The sequence below is a fragment of the Manis javanica genome, chromosome 7 (assembly GCF_040802235.1).
Source record: "Manis javanica isolate MJ-LG chromosome 7, MJ_LKY, whole genome shotgun sequence".
Classification (NCBI taxonomy): Eukaryota; Metazoa; Chordata; class Mammalia; order Pholidota; family Manidae; genus Manis; species Manis javanica.
In genome coordinates, this window is record NC_133162.1 from 36122421 (window position 1) to 36144086 (window position 21666).

General features: G+C 39.4%; 1 long non-coding RNA gene across 2 annotated transcripts in view; it reads left to right on the forward strand.

Moving 5' to 3' along the window:
• The window catches only part of LOC108403483 (uncharacterized), a 288767-nt gene that overhangs the window by 24029 nt on the left and 243072 nt on the right, over positions 1–21666 (forward strand). For both annotated transcript variants that reach the window (XR_012133135.1, XR_012133136.1), the window contains exon 2: positions 4570–4730. This is a non-coding gene — a long non-coding RNA (uncharacterized lncRNA). The remainder of the gene's footprint in view (positions 1–4569; positions 4731–21666) is intronic.

Sequence of the window (21666 nt, forward strand, 5' to 3'; positions counted from 1 at the left end):
CATCTTTGCATCCCCAGTCTGTTCTTCCCATTGTGCCCTTCCCCCTCTGTAAGAAATATCGTAAAATGGCCTTCAAGGAATTCAACTGAGAGGTAGGATTCAGATATCCAATTTGTAAGGCAACTTAGGCTTTTGGACTAATAGGTGGTAGAGTTGGAAAGCTATTGAAGCAAAAGTAATTCCTTATTTTTTCAAGTTAATCTCGTACATATTTTCATACATTCGTTTGTTCATTCAATTTCTTTTTTTTACTAGTTGGCATAGTATTAGTTTCAGGTGGATAGCATAGTGATTCCACATTTATTTATATTACAAAATGCTTACCATGGAATAAGTGTAGTAGTTACTGTCTGTCACCATACCAAGTTATTACAATAATATTGACTATATTCCTTAGGCTGTACCTTTCATTGCTGTGGCTTATTTATTCCATAAACTCAAAATGTATCAAAGACCTAAATGTAGGACCTAACACCATAAAACTCCTAAAAGAAAACAGGCAGTAAACTCTGGGACATCAACCGTAGCCATTTTTTTCTGGATACATCTCCCCAGGCAAAAAGAAACAAAAGCAAAAATAAACACGTAGGACTCCATCAAACTAAAAAGCTCCTGCACAGTGAAGGAAACCATCAACAAAACAAAAAGGCAACCTACTGAATGGGGGAAGATATTCACAAATGATATATCCAATAAGGGGCTAATATCCAAGATATGTAAAGAATTCATGCAATTCAACACCAGAAAAATAATCTGATTACAAAATGGGTTGAGGATCTGAATAGACATTTTTCCAAAGAAGACATACAGATGGTCAATAGACACATGAAAAGATGCTCAACATCATGGAAATGCATCTAAGTCAATTTCTTAAAAGTAGTGCATCTGACTGTGTGTCAGGCACTATCCTAAGTGATAGAAAGAAAAAGATTTATAGACAAATATCTTAACTTTGAAGAAGGTATAACCTAGTAGGAGACAGGCATATAAGAAAAAATTTTATTATGAGAGACAATCATTATATTTTAAATATATTCACTGTGTAGAGGGACAAGAGATTCTAAAATCTCAGGAGACTTATAAGGAAAGCTTATATAGCAGATATTACTGACGTTAGACTTGAATTATAAATTAGATTTTGATGGATGGACAAGAAGGGGTCACGATTCCATGTGAACAACAACCCAAGTGGGCACAGACCTGGATATATGACAATGTGAGGGGATTTTTCTGAGAATTGGAAAATAAATGTTTAGGGACATAAAAATAAAGTGTTTGGGAAGAGGTTAAGCCTGATGGGAGAAGAGGCAGGGTGCTAGATCGCAAAGTGACTTGTAATCCGTGCAAAGGAGTTTAGATAGGGATCTGGAGTGATAGGGTCCATTAAAGAACTTGAAAATGGTAGTAATGTGACAGATTTATGAATCAGAAAGTTAAATCCCATGACACATGTTCCCATAGTAGTATGACTATCTGACAGGGAAGGGACGACGTGCCCAGAAGAAAAGCAACTACTAATGAAGCTGTTATAAATTGTGCAGATGGCATATGATGAAGGCCTGAAGTAGGGCAGCAGGGTTGGTAATGTGAAGGTAGGAGTGATTGTAAACATGTTCAGGGAGAAGAATTCAAAGAACTTAGTGATGGACTGAATATGACAGGGAAGGAAAAAGAAAGACTCCAGGATAACTTCTTGGCTTCTGGTCTGAGATACCAGGTGTTCATTCAAAGAAGCAGAGGATATAAATGGAAGAATGGTTTTATTGAATGTGATAAATTGTGTTTTAGGCATGTTGATTTTTGAATCATCTGAAAGGTAACTAAGAAATAAAATTGAGTAGCTTCTTTGATTAGAGAGATCAGAAGTGAAGTTTTGTCAAAAGCTGTAGAATTTGAAGTCCTACACTTGCATTAGTTTAAGCCATGGGCATGGATGAGATGGTCCAGTTTCCAGGAGACCTTAAATATTAGGCTACAAATATGGACCATTTCTTTTCTATATATAGGTCTCAGTGAAAATATCTTTCTTATGGAATAATAGAGTAGTGTAATGGGCTAAACTGTTTAAATAGACTAATATTGTCTGTAGCATATTTAATAAATTTTGGAAGTCCTCCAAAGCAGATTATTTTTCTTAACAAAAATTTGGTAAAATCTAAGAGGTGCCTCAGGATTAGTCCGTGACTCCTCCCGGGAGCCCAGGAGGAGTTGTCCTTTGTACTTCATAGATTCTCAATCAGGATTTATATCAGGGCTTTCATTGAGAAAAGCATAACATTTAAGAGCAATAAGTAATTCCGCACAACAGAAGTCTCAAAGGTACTAGTCTGCAAACTACCTAACACCTGCTTAATCAACACAGGGGAACAACGTAATAGAGAACTTTCACTTCACAGAATCTGCTGAATTCTTCCTTTCCCGTGTATCAGAGAACTGTCATTATAAATCAGTCTGAGAATTGAACTGTTCATACTTTTCATTACTGTATTTTGTATTTGCAACAGAAAACTGTCAGAGAACGATGTGGTTTAATTCAAAATGGATTCTTTTGACTAAAGGGCAAGGACATATACTTAGGGATTCCAAAAAGTTAGAAAGCATATTGTTGTCTTTTGCTTTCATAATGACTCATTGAGATCGCTGCAAGATATCAGTGGCTAGACATGTCCCCCTAGGTGGGGCGGAGGAGCTGTGCCAAACCAAATCTGGTCTCTAAAATCTAATGCCTTTACTAGAACTTTCCCTGGCCTCACTGACATCCTCTCTATCATCCAGGTTCACGTATGTTTTCTTTTAAAGATGATTCATTATTGAGTTTGGATATAGTTTACATTTTATAAAAATTTGGACTACACATGAAAGAATAAAGAATAAAATAAAAACTACCGAAGATTTAAAGAGATTGTTATTGCTAAGAGAACAAATAAGGTGAAAAATCAGGAAGATTGTCATTGGTTTGGAATATTGTTTTTCTCCTTTAATGCGTACTCCAAGCTAAATACTACTTACTCAACCATAGTAACTTCGGTTAAATAGCTCTTTTCTCTTCTTCCCAACCTTGGCCTCTCTTGCTGACGTTAGTGTGTTCCAAGAGAGCTTCTGTGCTCAACACACAGGATGGAAGAGAGGTGGACGGCTACCGCAGGCAAGCCATGTTACGTTTGAAATGTCTAAAAATACATGTATGTAGTTTGAAATGTCTAAAAAACAACAGGCAGAAATGTGAAATATGTCATTGGATACATTAGTTGGTAGCTCAGTGGTAAGGTCAAGCCTGGAGATCAAAGCTAGTGATCTGGATAAAATCACCAAATGTGAGAAAGTAGATATAGGAGAGGATGCAGGGCTGAGCAACATCAAGATGTTGAATAGAGGCTAAGCCTGCATAGAAGATTGAAAAGGGTGGCTGGTGATGTCATGAGGTCCAAGCAGGAAGATGTGCCAATTCCGTTGAGTATGCAGAGAAGTCGAGAGACGGGAACTGAGAAGGATTTCCTCCTCTGGGACTCTCTTTTCTCCTCCTTTGCATGGTAGCTCTGAGTAATCCCTTGGAGTCACATAAATGCCCCTCCTCTTGGCAAGTTGTCTTTTCTCAGCCAGTCTCCTTGACTAGGCAAGTTTCTCCCCACACACTAGTTTCTCTAAAATAGCACCTGTAATTTTGCTGTTGCTAAGCTAAACATCTGCCTCCTTTATTGGCTCATATGCTCCTGGAGGGCCAGAGGCACGCCTTTCTTGTTTATCATGTTTACAAGACTCAGCACTGGAAATTGTGCATAGTAGGTGCTAAGAAACATTTGCTGAATGAATGGATACGTGAATGGACTAGACAATTTTTATTTTGTTCCCAAGTCAAGAGAGGATATAAAACTCTTCCACAGTTAATTCTGTGCTGAAAACTACCAAGGCCCTGGAGACTCAGGAAGATACTTGGATATCCCCACAAGAACTGCATGAAAAGTGTTGAGATGGAGGAACCGCTCTAGGAGGAATTCCATCACCACAGATGGCTGTATCATATTGTAAACTAGGAGTGATAGACAGGAAGGAGTGTGACAAAGCCTGTTAACATTTCTGTCTGTGGCCCATTGTTCGTGTGTGGCCCATCAAGTATTTTCTTTACAAACATTTACTCTTTTCATATTCCTGTGAATTACTTCCCGCTTCTTTTCCAATCTCAGACCCATAGTACCCCCTTCTCCTTGGTTCAGGATGACATGACATATATGCCTCATGGTCCCTGATTGTCTTTGGGATCCATGTCTCTGGCTTCCCTGAACATATGTAATGAAACCTTGTGTGGTTTCTTTTCTCCCGTTAATCTGTCTCATGTCAATTTGACTCTTAGACCGGCTAGAAGAACCTCGAGGGGTAGAGGAAATTTCTTCCTTCCAGTACCTAGTATGATGTGCATCTCATCTTCCCTCACTTCCTTTCTGTTCACCTCTTTCAGGCAGCATCCGTTGACTACGTCTGTGCATTTTAAAGAAAGCCCTGTTTATAGTTCAACATTCAGATGTTGTCTATATTGTTTCTGTGTCCTTATGTTACTTTTCTCTCTTTATGAAGGATCAAAGTGGCAACAAACTTAGAATAAAAATGAAGCAGCCCAGGCTCAAGTTTCAGCTGTGCAGATAACCAACTGAATGATACAGTTGAGTCAGGACTCTGGCCCCGCTAGTTACCTCATCTCTGAAAACCTGCTAAAAACCTTCGTACTCTATTAAAAGGTCTGTATCATTTTATTTTTTTCATTCATGTCTTAGCATATGTTAAGTGTTCTCTGCTGTAGACTGCCTACAAAGAACATTTAAAAAATCATTCAGTTAATATATACAAGAAATAGTATGTAAAGTTCTTGGCTTTATAAACTCATAAAGCTGGAAATTATCTTCACAGTTGGTGATTCCAAACCCTCATGCAAATGCGTATGTTTTCTTATGATCCTTTTCATGTGCTGCTCAGTTGAGTTTGCCAGTGTTTTGTTGAGGACTTTTGCATTTATGTTCATCTGGGATATGGCCTGTAGATTTCCTTGCTTACAGTGTCTTTGTCTGGCCTTAGTATCCAGGTAATGCAAACCTTATAATATGAGTTTGGTATTGTTTCCTCTTCAATTGTTTGAAAGAGTTTGAGATGGATTTGCATGAATTTCTCTTTCAGTGTTTGGTAAAATTTGGTAATGAAACTACTTGTTCCTGGATATTTCTTTGCTGGGAGATTTTGGATTCTTGATTCAGTCTCTGTGTTCATTATTGGTCTGTTAAGGTTTGTAGTTCTTCATTATTCAGTCTTGATAGGTTGTATGTTTCTTTTCCTCTAGGTTAACCAGTTTGTTTGCATATAATTATTCATAATAATGTCTTACCATCTGTGGGTAAAATTGTAACATTTCCAGAATCTCTTACCTAGCCTTAGTACATCTCCCTATCAATATGTTTCCAAGGGGTAGAGAGAAGTAGTCCATCTCCATATCAATCAATAGGTAATTAATTACAAGGGCAAGTGAGGGCTTATCTGGACTGGAGAGGTTGGGTGGAGCTCTCTCTTTTTCTGTAGCTGGGTCATGAGAGACATGGGAGAGCAGAAGTGGATGACTGCTTGAGAGAAATAAATGTGTGCCTCCCACTTTATTTCTCCCTTTGAGTGATTTCGATTTCAAAGGTATTTTACCCTGGGATTTTCCCCCTGGAGTCACAAAATTCTTTTTATTTGTGTGGCATCAGTTGTAATGTGTTCTCTTTCATTTCTGATTTTATTTGAGTCTTAGTTTAGCCAAGAGTTTGTCGATTTTGTTTGTCTTTTCAAAAGATAAATTCCGTTTTGTCTTTTTTCCTATTCTCTATTTTGTTTATTTCTGCTCTAATAATTGGTATTTCCTTGCTTCATCTGACATTGGGCTTAGTTTGTACACGTTTTGTTAATATCATGTTTAACATTAATCAGCTGTTTATTGAGTTTTGCCAGTGAGAGGAAGCACACTATTCTAGATATTTCTTGTCTTTAAGAAAAATTCCCAAAATTTTAATTACCATGAATTTTATGAAATACATATTAAAAATTCAAATACATTTATAATTAATCTATTTTATCAGCTCCTCTATTTTTAAGAATGTAACTACCACTAATGTATCTAAAGCAATTTATAGTTGAGGACAGCTCCTTTGATTTTCTAACAAATTATATATTAATTTTGAATAGATTTTAACCCCTTTTTCGAAATAATAGTTTATGTTAACTGGAATATCTTTCAAATAATCATACCGTATTAATAAAATACATATTTCAATGAAACTTTAAGAAATTCAGAAGCACCAAAGCACTGCATTTTAAAGGAATCGAGTACTTTCCAGTTAAACTATGCAACCTGTTAAAAAGAAAACCATGGGCCCAAAATGGAGTCACTTATGTTAAAGCCTCCCACTGCACAATACGTAACTGCAGTTTCAACCCCCTCCAGGCCTGTAACCGTTAAGCAGTCGATATGGAATTTCCCAGTCAATGCTAGGAGAGTGACCTTGCTGAAAACAATGAATTTTTTGCTAATAATTTCATTTTTCCACTCCTTCTCTGCCTTTGTAAACCTTTGCTGTTCTGCAGCTCAAGGAAGCTCCCTCTACTTGCTACATGGGATGCTCCCTGAGTCGTGAATCATTTAAAAAAGCCAATACAATTTTCATATTTACATGGTTGAATTTCAATTTTTAAGAAACCTGACGTGGGAGCCTGACAAAATATGAAATGCCAAAAATAAATTTGCTGCACCATTAAAGTTCTTTCAATTAGGTTATCCTTTCAGCATCGACTTTTTCTTCAGTAAAGAAGTCATATTCATATTCATTGACCAATGATCCATGCCAATGATCTATGTGATAAATATAACCTTTAATAAAGACTTTGTAATGATGAATTTATTTTGAGGTTTCATAACCTGAGAAAGCACATTCCATGAGAATTATCAAAGCAATTGGGGATAGATTTAAACACTTCAGACCTTGGAAGAGATAGTGCTCACCTTTTCCTAATTATAATAAAAGGTGTGCGATAAAATTTCAAATTTCCAGAATCTCTCGCCAGGCCTTACCATTTACATATCAATAGTTGTTTCTTCCCTCAGCTTCCAGGACAACGGACTGGGAGAGAGACTGTTCTCTCCTCCCCTCTGTAGCATAATTGTTCTGGCACCTGTCAGTCCCTGGGGATCTGCCCCTGGAGTTTCTCCCAGAAGGGGTGGGTAGAGAGGCGAGCTTGTTGGGGACTGCAGGGAGACAGGGAGTGAGAGCAGCAGCCAGAGGGGAGAACAGAGCCAGTATTCTTCATGAGCAATGAACGGGTTTCTCCTGACCTAGCCTTTCCTTAGACTCATTTCAGTCTCACTAGTAAATCACCCTGGGCTGGGAACACTGCCTCCGCCCCCTTATCCCCCCACAGGAGGCCAGTGTGATGAATAAATTTGCTAAAACAACACAGACATTAGTGTCATGGACAGAACTGGAAGCCAGCTCTCCTAAGTTAAATTTTGTTCTGCTTTACTATCCACATGAGATAAAGGATCTAAACATAAAAATGAGGTTTGTATAGGCCTTTCTAGCAGGGGTCAGCAAACTAGCCTGCAGGTCAAATTTGGTCTGTGTGTTTTTGTAAGGAAAGTTTAATTGCAGCTAACCATCCTTTTACATGTTATCTGTGGCTGCTTTGTGCTCCATTGACAACACTGAGTAGAGACCATAGCGGCCCACAAAGCCTAAACAACTTACTGTGGCCCTTTACAGTGAAGTTCACCAAACTCTGCTTTATAGTTCCTAAAGATTTCACATTTGTTATTTTGTCTTCACAAAAAACTTTCAAGATAGCTTTGGCAAACATTTTTACTCTCTGTTTTATGCATGAGTCAATGGAGACTTGGGACTGTTAAATGACTTTTTGGGAGTCCTATAGCTGTTTGGTGGTGGGAATGGAACAAGAATATTGATTTCCCAGATCCCTAGGCCACAGCTTTCGTACATCCCCCAGACAGAAAAGCTTCTACCTCTTGCCATGTAGCTGTGATAATGTGATTTATAATAAGAAATATATATTTGGTCTTTGTTCATGTTTCTGGCACAGGACTCGTAAACCCTTGGAATTTCCTAAGTGATGAAAGAAGAAAGGTGTGTTTTGCTGTGTTAATGAAGTAGGTTTTGGGTAGTCCTTGGGCAGCCAAAGGTTGGGGACTGGTTGCAAGAGGAAACAACTGTGCAATTAGAGAGTTGGAACTTTCAGTCCCTCCCCAGACTGCCAGAGAGGGGAGAGGGGCTGCAGGTTCAATCAACTGCCAATGACCAGTGAGTTTATTCATCATGCTTATATAATGAAGCCTCCATAAAAACCTAAAACGACTGGGTTCAGAGAACCTCCAGTTGGTGAACGCACGTAGCTTCAGGGAGAATGGTAAGCCTGGGGAGGGCATGGAATCTCTGTGCCCTTTCTGCATATGTTGCCTTATGCGTCTCTTCTGTGGCTGTTCCCAAGTTATAAACTTTCATCAAAAAATCTAGTACTCTAGCTAGAAAAATGTTTCTCTGATTTCCATGAGCCACACTATCACATTAATTCAATTTGAGGAGGGAATATTGGGGTCTTCCCAAGACCTCTGATTTATACCCACTTGGTCAAAAGTACAGGTGGCAATCTGGACTTCGGAGTGGCATCTGAAGTCCAAGGGGGCGGGATGTTGAAACATTCAGTTCTATGGCTGGTTGTTCAGAAGCACAGGCAATAACCTGGGCTTGTGGCTGTCTTCTGAAATGGAGGGGGCAGTCCCAGAGAACTGAAACCTAACCCGTGGAATCTGAGAATATCTCAGATAGATTGTTTCAGAATTGAATTGTGTTTTAGGATCCCTAGCTGGTGTCTGAGAATTGTTTGTTGGTGCAGGGATTCCCCCAACACACAGACAAACACACACACAGACAAACACACACACACACACACACACACACACACACACACACACACACACACACACACTCAGAAACAGATGATCAGAACACTAAAAATAGGCTCTTGCAGTTTTACCCATTGGTTACATCTTATATAATTGTAGTACAATATTAAATCCAAAAATTTGACCTTGGTACAATATGTACATAGTTCTGTGTCATTTTATTCCATGTGTAGCAGTTTCATGCAAATACCACTATAATCAAGATACATATTGATATCTAGCAACCTACGTGTCTATCAACAGATCAACAAGAAAATGCTGTATGTGTATGTATACTATGCATATTTGTGTGTGTGTATGTATATGTGTATGTATGTATAATGGAATATTCAAACATAAGAAAGAAGGAAATTGTGTTGTTTGTGAAAACTTTTATGGATCTTGAAGGTTTTCTGCCAAGTGAAAAATGTCAGACAAAGAAAGAGATACATGTATGATCTCACTTGTATATGGAATCTAAGAAAACCTGAACTTAGAGAGAACAGGTTGGTGGTTATAAAAAATGGGGGCAAGGGGTGTGCAAAATGTGTGAAAGTAGTAGAAAGGTATAAACTTCCAGTTATAAGTTTAATATATTGTAAGGATGTAACCTACAGCATGGTGACTACAGCTAATAATTATGTCATGTATTTGAAAGTTGCTAGGAGAGTAAACCTTAAAAGTTCTCATCACAAGGAAAAATAATTGGAACTATGTGAGATGATGGATATTAACTAAACTCATTGTGGTAATCATTTTACAATATATACATATATCAAATCATTATGTTGTATACCTTAAACTTATACAGTGTTGTATGTCAACTGTATCACAATAAAACTGGGGGAATAAAAATACAGAACTGTTCCTTCACCACAAAGATGTCCCTCATGCTTCTTTATAGTTAAACCCAGCTTTCCCTTCTAACATCCCTAGTCTCTAGAAATCACTAATCTGTTTTTCATCTCTATAATTTTATTTCAAGATTGGAGAAGTTTTCAGCAATTAGTTCCTCAAAGAGACTTTCTGACTCTTTTTCTCTCCTTCCTCTGGTACCCCTGTAATACAAATACTGCTCTGTTTGGATTTGCCACACAGTTCTCTTGTGATTCTTCCAGGCCTAGGGATCCTTTTTTCTCTCTGTGCCTCAGCTCCTTTTTTTTTCGTTATGTAATTTCTATTTGATTTGACCCTTTCCTCTACCTCATCTAATCTAGTTTTAAAACCCTCCCCTGTTTGTTTCATTTCAGATACTTTATTTTTCAAATTTTCTGTCTTTCTCTTGAGGTCCTCCCTGAGATCCATATTTTTCTGTAGCTCCATGATCATGTTTATGATTTTTATTTTGAAATCTTTATCAAGAAGATTGGTGATTTCAGTTTCACTCAGCCCTCTTTCTGGCATCTGAATTTCTGTTTGTACAAAATTTGTTTTCTGGTGATTCCTATGGAATAATAACTTTGTGTGGGCGGCATCCTCTGGTGCCCAGAAGGTCTTCTCTCTTGAGCTGCTAAGCACCATGAGCAATGGTGGGGGTTACAGGCGTATGGCACCAGTGCCTGCTGTGAGAAACGGTCTGTTTCCTACTTCCCAGCTGCAGTGCCTGCCTGCACTGAGAGATCCAGTGGGGTGAGTGCACAGGGACAAGCCTCTGCACTATGCCCCTGTAGCTGCCATAGGCAGTGCCACCCTCCGGCTGGCTTGCATGTTGGCGGGGCCAGCAGGTGTGTGGATTAATGCCTGCCGGGAGGAAGAAGCAGCAGGCTTTGTTTCACAGGGGGAGTCCTCTGTGCTTTGTTGCCAGCCGGAGGAATGAAGCATTTGAAGCTCCTGAGAGTTTCCAGCTGGTCAGGCTGAGTGTGCCAGGACGATTTTGTCCATCTGCCCTTTCTCATGAGCAGCAAGCCCTCGTAAATCTTTGCCTCTTTTGCACCCGTCTCACTGTACTGAAGTCTTTCAAAGTGCCCACCTTTCTTTTGTCCCAGAGCTACCGGTTGTGCATACCTGTTCTTCACAAGCAGCTGGAATCTCACTCTCTCCAAGTATTCTGTCTGTCTTTGATTTCCAGCCCCACTAGTCTCCAAAGCACCATGCACTGTGGGTTTGTGCTCCCAGAGCAGATCTCCCGGGCTGGGTGTTCAGCAGTCCTGGGCTTCTAACTCCCTGCCTGCTCCGTTTCTCTTCCTCCCACCAGTGAGCTGGGGTTGGGGAGGGCTAGGGTCCCACCACATAGCAGCTTTGCTACTTTACTGTTTTCTGTGAGTTCTTCTCTATTCCCCAAATGTAGGCTCTGTTCTGCAGCCTTCAGGTCACTCTTTCATGATTAATTGTATTTGCTGTATATTTGTGTTACATGTGGTTTTGGAATGAGGTTTCTCCCTCACCTCTCATGCTGCCATCTTTTTCCCGGGAATGATACTTTAAAGTCACTCTCTGCCTGCCAGACACTCTACTTAGTGTATTTCATTTAATTCTCCCAGTTCTGTGAAGGAGGCATTTAACAAATGGAGAAATTGATACTCAGTGAGGTGTTTTAACCAAGGTCATCCGGTGATTGATATAAGCAAGATGACATCCATGTTGTAATGGCACAGCAACAATTCAAAACCAATGAACTATAGTGAAACATTAAATAAAGCGATTTTTAATTATAAAATAAACACATGGTCGTGGCAGAAATTTGGCAATAATACTACAAAGGATAGAAAATAAATACATTAACAATCCAGAGAAAACTGCTAACATCTAGATGTATTTCCTTTAGACATAAACATACAAATACATGGTTGTCATTTCTTTTTAATAAAATTGTCGCTAGTCTTTTTCCGATACAATTGTACCTCCTGTGTTGGTTTGTTGTTCATACTAGAGAGAGCAAACCAAAAGGGAAACAGTGGAGAAAACAAAGATGGACAACTGGATAAAAAGTAGACAGCATCTGTCAGCATGAAATGAAAGGATAAACAAAAAGGAGAAAAGGGAGACATGACTTGATTATTTCCCAACAGAGATGGATTACTGTGAGACAATCTCATGTGCATCAGTGTCCCTGAAGCATTAAGAAAAGGCTAAACCCAATGGTGCATCTACAAAACTCTACACCCAAAAGTAGCAGGATACACATTGTTCTCAAGTACACGTGGAACATTTTAAAGAATAGACCACATACTAGACCACAGAAAGAGCCTCAGTAAATTCAAAAAGATTGAAACTCTACCAACCAACATCTCAAATCATAACATATAAAACTAGAAATAAATTGCACAAAGAAATCCAATAGCCTCACATACACATGGAGCTTAATAACATGCTCATAAATAATCAATGGTTAACAACCAAATTAAAACAGAGATGGAGCAACATGTGGAGACAAATGAAAACAATACACAATGCCCCAACTTCTGTGGGACGTAGCAAATGCAGTTCTAAGTGTAAAGTTTATAGCAATCCAGGCCTATTTAAAGAAGGAAGAACAATCCCAAATGAATAGTCTAAAGTCACAATAATTGAAACCAGAAAAAGAGGAACAAAAGACACCCAGAGTCAGCAGAAGGAGGGACATAATAAAGATCAGAGAAGAAATAAATAAAATTGAGAATAAAACAATAGAACAAATCAATGAAACCAATAGCTGTTTTTTTCAGAAAAGAAAGAAAACAGATAAACCCCTAGCCAGACTTAATAAGAGGAAAAGAGAATCTATACACATAAACAGAACCAGAAATGAGAAAGGGAAAATCACTACAGACACCACAGAAATACAAAGAATTATTAGAGAATACTATGAAAATCTATATGGTAACACATGGGATAACCTGGAAGAAATGGACAACTTTCTACGAAAATACAAGTGACCAAGGAAGAAACAGAAAATCTAAACAGACCAAACAGCAACAACAAAATTGAATCGGTAATGAAAAAACTACTCAACAACAAAACTTCTGGGCCAGGTGGATTCACCGCTGAATTTTATCATCAGACATATAGAGAAGACATGATACCCATTCTCCTTAAAGTTTTCCAAAAAACAGAAGAGGAGGGCATACTTTCAAACTCATTTTACAAAGCCAGCATCACTCTAATACCAAAAGCAGGCAAAGACCCCACCAAAAAGAAAATTACAGACCAATATCCCCGATGAACATAGATGTAAAAATACTCCACAAAATATTAGCAAACCAAATTCAAAAGTACATCAAGAGGATCATACACCACGATCAAGTGGGATTCAACTCAGGGAATGCAAAGATGGTACATTTGAAAATCCATCAACATTATCCACCACATGAACTAAAAGAACAAAAACCGCATGATCATCTCCGTAGATGCTGAAAAAGCATTCAACGCAATTCAACGTCCATTCATGATAAAAACTCAACAAAATGGGTATAGAGGGCAAGTTCCTCAACATAATAAAGGCCATATATGACAAACTCACAACCAACATCATACTAAACAGCAAGAAGCCGAAAGCTTTTTACCTAAGATTGGGAACAAGACAGGGATGCCCACTCTCCCCACTGTTATTCAGCACAGTTCTGGAGGTCCTGGCGATGACAATCAGACAAAACAAAGAAATACAAGGCATCCAGATTGGTAAAGAAGGAGTCAAACTGTCACTATTTGCAGATGACATTACATTGTACATAAAAATCCTTAAAGACTCCACACAAAAATTACCAGAACTAATATCTGAATTCAGCAAAGTTTCAGGATACATAATTAATACACATATATCTGTTGCTTTTCTATACACTAACGATGAACTAGCAGAAAGAGAAGTCAGGAAAACAATTGCAGCAAAAAGAATAAAATACCTTGGAATAAACCGAATCAAGGAGGTGAAAGAACTGTACCCAGAAAACTCCAAGACACTTCTAAGAGAAATTAAAGAGGACACTAACAAATGGAAACTCATCCCATGCTCTTGGCTAGGAAGAATTAATATTGTCAAAATGGCCATCCTGCCTCAAGCAATCTACAGATTCAATGCAATCCCTATCAAAACACCAATAGCATTCTTCAACGAACTGGAACAAATAGTTGTAAAATTCATATGGAATGGCAAAACACCCCGAATAGCCAAAGCAATCCTGAGAAAGAAGAATAAAGAGGGGGGTATCTCAATTCCCAACTTCAAGCTCTACTACAAAGCCACAGTAATCAAGACAATTTGGTACTGGCACAAGAACAGACGCACAGACCAGTGGAACAGAATAGAGAGTCCAGATATTAACCCAAATACATATGGTCAATTAATATACGATAAAGGAGCCATGGATAAACAATGGGGAAATGACAGCCTCTTCAACAGCTGGTGTTGGCAAAACTGCACAGCTGCATGTAACAGAGTGAAACTGGATAATTGTCCAACGCCATACACAAAAGTAAATTCAAAATGGATCAAAGACCTGAATGTAAGTCATGAAACCATAAAATACTTAGAGAAAGTCATGGCCAAAGTCTCTTGGACATAAACATGAGCAACTTCTTCATGAACATATCTCCCCGGGCAAGGGAAACAAAAGCAAAAATGAACAAGTGGGACTATATCAAGCTGAAAAGGTTCTGTACAGCAAAGAACACCATCAATAGAACAAAAAGGCATCCTGCAGTATGGGAGAAGATATTCATAAATGACATATCCAATAAAGGGTTGACATCCAAAATATATAAAGAGCTCATGCACCTCAACAAACAAAAAGGAAATAACCCAATTAGAAAATGGGCAGAGTCCTGAACAGACACTTCTCCAAAGAAGAAATTCAGAGGGCCAGCAGGTACATGAAAAGATGCTCCACATCGCTAATCATCAGAGAAATGCAAATTAAAACCACAATGAGATATCACCTCCCACCACTTAGAATGGCCACCATCCTAAAGACAAACAACAGCAAATGTTGGTGAGGATGTGGAGAAAGAGGAACTGTCCTACACTGCTGGTGGGAATGTAAATAAGTTCAACCATTGTAGAAAGCAGTATGGAGGCTCCTCAAAAAACTAAAAATAGAAATACCACTTGACCCAGGAATTCCACTCCTAGGAATTGACCCTAAGAATGCAGCAGCCCAGTTTGAAAAAGACAGATGCACCCTATGTTTATTGCAGCCCTATTTACAACAGCCAAGAAGTGGAAGCAACCTAAGTGTCCATCAGTAGATGAATGGATAAAGAAGAGGTGGTACACATACACAATGGAATATTATTTAGCCATAAGAAGAAAACAATTCCTAACATTTGGAACAACATGGATGGAGCTAAAGGGTATTTTGCTCAGTGAAATAAGCCAGGCAGAGAAAGACAAGTATCAAATGATTTCACTCATCTGTGGAGAATGAGAACAAAGAAAAAACTGTAGGAACAAAACAGCAGCAGACTCACAGAACCCAAGAATGGACTCATAGTTACCAAAGGGAAAGGGACTGGGGAGGATGGGTGGGAAGGGAGGGAAAAGGGGGGCAAAGGGGACATAGCGATAAGCACGTGTAATGTAGGGGATGGCATGGGGAAGGCAGTATATAGCACAGAGAAGTCAAATAGTGATTCTATAGCACCTTACTACGCTGATGGACAGTGACTGTAATGGGGTATGTTGTGGGGACTTGATAATGGGGGGAGTCTAGTAACCATAATGTTGCTCATGTAATTGTGCATTAATGGAACCAAAATAAAAAATAATAATAACAATATGAAGAAGAGGTCCTATAGGAGCATGAAAAACATCCAATTTGGACAGAAGAAGATCACTTTCATAAAGCTTCTTTATAAACTTTAAGTGCTACAAATATAATCATGTTATTGTTATTTTTACACTTGGGACATGCAAAACTTCTGTGCTGAATGACAGTCCATTAACTTTGAGTTTTAATGCTGCATATGTTCCTATTTCAAAGGAGATTTCCTTTTTCCAAGAAGAGAAAAGTAGAATTCTTTGGGTGAATGGAAAAAACTTCCAGAGCTTTCTTTCTTTGTTTCTTTAACAGAAGCTTGAGGGTTTGTATAATGCATGATGAAGCCATTAGGGGCTAAAAGGAGAGGATCCAACTAAAGAGATTCAGCTTTGGTCCTGAGAACTATCAACAACTGCTGCCTTTCTTAGTGAGTGTCTACAATTTGAGGAACTCACGAGGAGAGAAGCTAGACTTCCCTGGGTGTCTGAAAAAGAGAATTGTTTCATTTAAGTAGCATGACTTTGACATGGCATTTAAAAAAGGCAGTCGTGTGTAATTTGACATAGAAATAACTAGAGCATATCAGAGACAGAGAAGCCTCCTGAAAGCCTGAGAATGGGCTCATGTGGGTAAAAGGAGGTGAAATGCTTGGTACACAATAAGCCTTGGCAGTATTTGCTGTTTTTATTGCGGGTGGGGGGGGATGTTTAATTGAACTATCATTGATACACAATCTTATGTTGGTTTCAAATTTACAACAGAGTGGTTCAGCAGATACCCACATTATTACATCTTCACCCCCTCTTCTGCGGTTACTATCTATTGATGTGGAAAGATGTTATGGTGTCACTGACTATTTTCTCCATGCTGTACTGCTATCCCTGTGACCAACTCCTATTGTGATTGTGAATTATGGTGCCTTTTCATCCCCTTCACTATCCCCACCCACCCATCCCAGCCCCTCCCCGTTGGTAGCCACAAGTCACTTCTCAGTGTGTGAGTTTGCTGCTGTTTTGTTCCTTCTATTTTGCCTTGTTTTTATATCCCTCAGATGGGTGCAATTATATGGTATTTGTCACTGAGCATAACATAACACCCTCTTACCTGGAATCCAGAAACTATTGGGTAATAATGAGCACCTAGGCAACGGAACCTACAAGCCCTGAACTAGAGGTGGGTCTCAACCACAGACCCATGAGAAGCTGCGGCACTGTGGAAGGAGAGGTGGAAAGGATCTGACTGAGGCGCATCCTGATACCCAACTGAAGCAGAGAGTGAAAAGCTCTAAATTCCATTTACACTCTGTTGTAAGAGGCGAGTGGTTTTCCAGTTGTTCATCAAGATGGAAAATTCAAGTCCCAACAATGAAGAAGATTCTGTGGACCAGCAGAAAACTCACATGGGCCCACTGGTTCGGGAGGAAGATTTCTTTGAGTTTGTAAGTAACCTGAGTGCAGAAGATTACAGACTTCTGAGGGATAACAACTTGCTGGGCACTCCAGGCGAAAGTACGGAGGAAGAAGTGCCAGAGAGACCTCAGTTCATAAAAGAAAGCCCACCGCAGCACTCAGGCGAAAACAAAGACACAGAGTCCTCCAATGTTGAGAGGAGTGATGACTCTGTAATAGAATGTCTTCTCTCTCCAGAACGAACTGAGAATGTGGGAAGTGGGCCCAGAGGAAACCAGCCGTGGGGAGTCGTGAGCCACATTATTCCCACCAGGAACCATTTGGTACCCGATTTACAAATAACTGTAACAAATCACATTAATGATGGGAGACCAAATGGTGAGAACGAATATAGACTACTTCTCACAAGATTCCCCCAGGAAATTTTGGAAAATAGTCCATGGCAAGTGGAAAGTCCACCACCTGAGTCATCATTTGCAACACCATCGAGATCGGAAGGAAGGACAAATGAAGGATTAATGCAAGTCCCACCTACCAGAGGTCAGCAAAGAAGAAGAATCAGAAGCAGGAGCCCAGACCACCGGAGAACCAGAGCAAGGACTGAAAGTATGTCAACTCCACATTCAGTGAGAGAACTTTATGGAAGACATCATTATAGTGTATTATCTCAGACATCTGAGCAGCCTCTGGTAAATGAGAGTGAGAGTCATCAAGCTGAGGAAGCACCAAGACAACAAACACCTGATTTTGCGTTTCTAAATTGGGATCTTTTAGACAGCAGAGCTTTTAGAGCTCCATTAACATCTGAGAGAGCGAATGTCCCATTAGAAAATGAAGGAGGAAGACTTAGGCATATGTTTTCACATTGTGAGCAGGAAGATGCAAGAGCTCATGTCAGTACCATCAGAAGTCCTGGTCACAGAATTGTAAGTCCTTATTTAAATGGTACTGCATCTTGTGCCAATCAGAGCAGGGCCATGACAGGAGTTAGTCACTCAAGGAACCTTACAGACTGTGCCAGTGTTTCAGAGCCTAGTGTCTTCCGCTCACTTCGTGTCATGGAAAGGCCTGTGTCACCATACGCAAGTGAGAGCTCTTATGATAGTAGTAGTGAGCCCGAGCCTAATATCTTCAGCTCAATTCGCGTTATGGAAAGGCCTGCGTCACCATATGCAAGGGAGAGCTCTTATGATAGTAGTAGTGATTCAGAGCCTAGTGTCTTCGGCTCAGTTCAGGTCATGGAAATGCCTGTGTCACCATACTCAAGTGAGAGCTCTGATGATAGTAGTAGTGAGCCCGAGCCTAATATCTTCGGCTCAATACGCGTCATGGAAAGGCCTGTGTCACCATACACAAGCGAGAGCTCTTATGATAGTAGTAGTACTACTTCCAATTCATATCTGAGATTGGATTTCTCTAGCACTTCTACAGTTCTTTCATCAAGCTCTAGTTATATGTCTACAAGGGATGGGAGCCCTGTGTCCAGCTACACCTCCAGTGATGCAAGTTCAGTGATGTTTGACAACAATGATGAAAGCCGCTTTTCACCAGGCACACCAACAAGCTATTGGAGCCCTGTGTCCAGCTACACCTCCAGTGATGCAAGTTCAGTGATGTTTGACAGCAATGATGAAAGCCGCTTTTCACCAGGCCCACCAACAGAACCCTTCGAACAGAGCAGACAGATGTCCCCAGTAGTATTTGAAGACAGTGACTCTTGGCCGTCCATTGATCTGGAACAATTCATTTTATTTGATGATGAAGAATCTAGAGGACTAACCAAAGCACAGATTGACAGCTTGCCTGTAAGATCTTTCAGGAAGGATGACACAGAGACATCCTGTTGTATTTGCATTACAGATTACAAAGAAGGCACCAAAGTGCGTATCTTACCTTGCTCCCACAGTTTTCATAGCTACTGCATCTATCACTGGTTAGCCGAAAAACGCACGTGTCCTCTTTGCCGCAGCGAACTAGCAGATGCTGGTGAGAGATAAAATTCTAATTGGGATCTGAATTCTCAGCTATATGAACTATTGTAGTGATGGACAAACAATAATCTGCCCTATGTCGACTTTTGAGAAGATGCTTAACTATAACATCAGATCTGCATCTAATCTAAATCTGAATCCAAAGAACACTGGAACTAAATCATAGATTCCTTCAGGAATTATTGGACTTTCCCCAATTTCTGTTCCAGAATAAAAGGAAGTATGTAAAAGCAAGGAAGGTTCTCATATCTAAATATAAAAATGAATTTCACGAAATAAGCCAGGCAGGGAAAGAGAGGTAGCCAATGATTCCACTCATCTGTGCAGCCTAAGAACATTGCAAAAACTGAAGGCACAAAACAGCAGCAGACTCACAGAACCCAAGAATGGACCAACAGTTACCAAGGGGAAAGGGACTGGGGGTGGTGGGTGGGGAGGGGGAGGGAGAAGGGGAATAAGGGGAATTACTATTGATTATTGTTTGAGTAATGATACCAAAAGGGAAAAAAAAGAAAAATAGTAGAAGAGCATAGCGCTATCCGATAGAGTAGCCACTAGCTACTTGTGGCTGTTGAGTACTTGATATGTGGTGAATTCAATGAGACGTACTGTAAGTGTAAAACACACACCTAAATCTTAAAGAAAAATGATATAAGATGTCTGTTTATTAATTTTATATTGATTGAATGTTAAAAAACAATATATTGGATGTACTCAGTAAAAAAAGTATAAAAAATCTATTTCACTGTTTAGGTTTTTTAATGCAGCTCCTAAAATTTTTTAGATTATTTACGTGACTCACACCATATTTCTGTGGGACAGTGTTGGTAGAGAGGATTTGAATAAACAGAAAATATAAGGTTGACCTGATAGACCTAGCTAGTTGTATATCACCTTTGTACCTCCAGAACAGATAAGTAATTTCATTCCAATATCCATGAAAGGCTTACAGAAATATATCAAGACTTTGGCATCAGGCATACTGGGATTTGAAACTTAGCTCTGCCAGTTATAGAGCTTGGACGATTTCCTTAATCTCTGTGAGCTTCGGTGTCCTCATCTGTGAAATGAGCCTCATAATAGCAAGTTAGCTATAATCCATGTAGAATAGGTGGCACAGGCCTGGCTATAGCAGCACTTAAACAGAAAACATTAGTGAAGGGAATACTAGTTAGTATAGATAAGGAAAGACATGAAGCAAGAAACAAAATAGTGTTTGGGGGGAAACAGAAGCACTTTGATCTTTTGAAAGGCAAGGACCATCAGGGAAGAACCTTCTGAGATAGGTAACTAACTGTAGAAGTCTAGCAGGTATTGTTTATTAAGAATCAAAATCAAGGGAGGGCTGGAGGTATTGTTTGTGAGTCAGTTGTACACATGGGAGCACAGACATTAATAGGACAGTCAAAAGAAATAATGTCTATTAGGAAGACTGGTAAGATAAGAACTGCATAAAACTGGGATAAGAACTAGAGAATCTAATATAACCGAACGTACAGGAAAAGGGCATCCAAGAAGCAAAGAGTTGTCTGTAAGGAGGAAGACAACAAAAAAGTCCACCTAAAGACTGAAGTCTCCTCTCCTTTCAGAAAAATTTAAGCCATTAGATTGTAAGTCTGAACCATGAGAAGTTTGAAGAATGAGAGCATGAATGAAATCATAGAATGTGCCAACAAAGGTAGGAAAAGTGGTGGCTAAAATAGAAGTTAAAATGAACAGATTTTTTAAAAAGGGATTAAAGTACAGCCTACTGCACATCTCAAGTGAGATGTTGTACAGGCACAGTAAGATCAACATGGTCAAACCTGAAAACTCATCTTTATCCAATTTTTTTGTTGTGGAGCATCAATATATGTGGAGAGTGCAGTTAAGGAGAGAAATAATAATGTTGAAAATACAGGAAAGAGAGTGGGTAACTAATAGGGAACTATCCTGGAAGAGATGGGGGAGGCTGGTATCAAGATCTCTTTGAAGAGGGTTTGTCCCATGACAGGTGGAGATAAAACGCATCCGCTGACCCTGGAGGCAGGAAGGTGATGTTGAGAATGGACAAGGTCTTGTTAGAGGGTGAATTGTGTTTGAACTTTTTCAGGAAAATCACCCTGTGATCTTTTGAGGATAACGGGTATTATGTTAGATGCAGGATTTGAGGAAAGTGTGAAAATTTAAAATGATTTTTGACAGGGTCAGCAGAAGGAGAAGACTAAGGAAAAATGAAAGAAATGTTGAGTGGGGTCTGTCAGGTGTACAATTTTTCAGCAGCCTGAGTGGAATGGTTAAGGTACATGGCAGTTACCCCCTTATGCATGACTTTGTTTTCTGTGGTTTCAGTTACCCACAGTCAATCACTGTTGGACAGCAGATGATCCTCCTGAAGTACTATTTGGTGTGACCAAATAATTCTATAATTTATCCTTCCCAATCCCTTTATCTTTGATATCTGTTTTAAAAAAGTCTTTGAGCTATAACTGATCTATAATAAACATAATATGTTGCAATGTACAGTTGATATATTTTGACACATATGCATACCTATAAAGCCATCACTGCAATCAGGATGTGAGATACTGCTGTCACCCCAAGGAGCGTCCTCACACCACTTTGTAATCCATCCCTTTGTCCCCGCTCCA